The following is a 1,104-nucleotide window of genomic DNA, read 5'->3' on the forward strand; positions in this document are numbered from 1 at the left end:
TGTAAGGAGCCCGCCCTATCACTATAATTAGCGTCGACAGTCAATCACCAGTAATGATGAGTGACATATCTTTATTGGACACAGCACGGCTAACAACCGGCGTACCTCATTCTTGGGCCGGCAGTATAGTGTTACGTTATATCAAGATATCTAATAAGTTCCAGAGATCCGGCCAGTTATGAATGAAATCTGTTGTAACGCGTAGGGGTCAGACCCCACCAGTTATTAGTTCTGATCTGTCACACCCCGAGAGCGTTGAGTAGTTATTAGCAAGTATAACGGAAACCTCCAACTGTCACTTGTTGTAAGGCGCTGAGTAACTGACGAGACGGGGGAGTCCCGCGTCCCGACCAGGACAAACTCTACTCCGCATACAGCCTTTGGCAGGCTTGTTATTTCTCCAAATTCGTTCTGTTATTGATACCAAGAGTGGGAGCAACGTTTTAAAGGGGTTTCCCCGCTTGTAACTTTGATTCTGTAAAGGACATGAACTCGACAAAGGTTAATCCAAAGGGTAGGTCGTGATCCCCGGAAAACAAGGATTTAATGAACTAGAACTCATGTTTCCCTCCCAAATGTCTGCTCAATCGATAAGAGACTTTTGATTTTGATAAATGATTTCTGTCAAATTACTAGAATTTTGGCCAATCGGCTATGACAAATTCTGAGGAGAATAGCCAAATTTGGGAGGAGGGCGGAACCCCGATTTTGAGGAAATAAAAGAAGAAAAACACTAACAATCAGGGAGAAAGCAACTCCGTCGGACTCCACGAGCACGGGAACCCCGAGTCACCGAAGTCAGCATGAGCCACCGAACTTAGACTTTTTCGGCTCCGAGCCAGCGAAGGGGTTTTCCCGAAGTCCGCGGAGAGGGAAGGGGAACTACCGTCCCACCTACTGTTACTCAGCGCCATCTCGCGGGTGTGCTTCGCTGTAACAACGCAGGGTCTTCAGCAGAATAAACCTGTCCCATTGCAACGAACTTGTCGGAGACTCCGTGCCTTCCGTCGACCTCACACACAGCAACTTTAGGGCTCGGGAGACTCTGTCTAACGACCGGAAGCTACGCCAAGCCTTACGTCTGGTTACACATGACCTACTTTT

Source organism: Branchiostoma belcheri, unplaced genomic scaffold, assembly GCF_001625305.1.
Source record: "Branchiostoma belcheri isolate BF01 breed outbred unplaced genomic scaffold, Haploidv18h27 scaffold247, whole genome shotgun sequence".
Classification (NCBI taxonomy): Eukaryota; Metazoa; Chordata; class Leptocardii; order Amphioxiformes; family Branchiostomatidae; genus Branchiostoma; species Branchiostoma belcheri.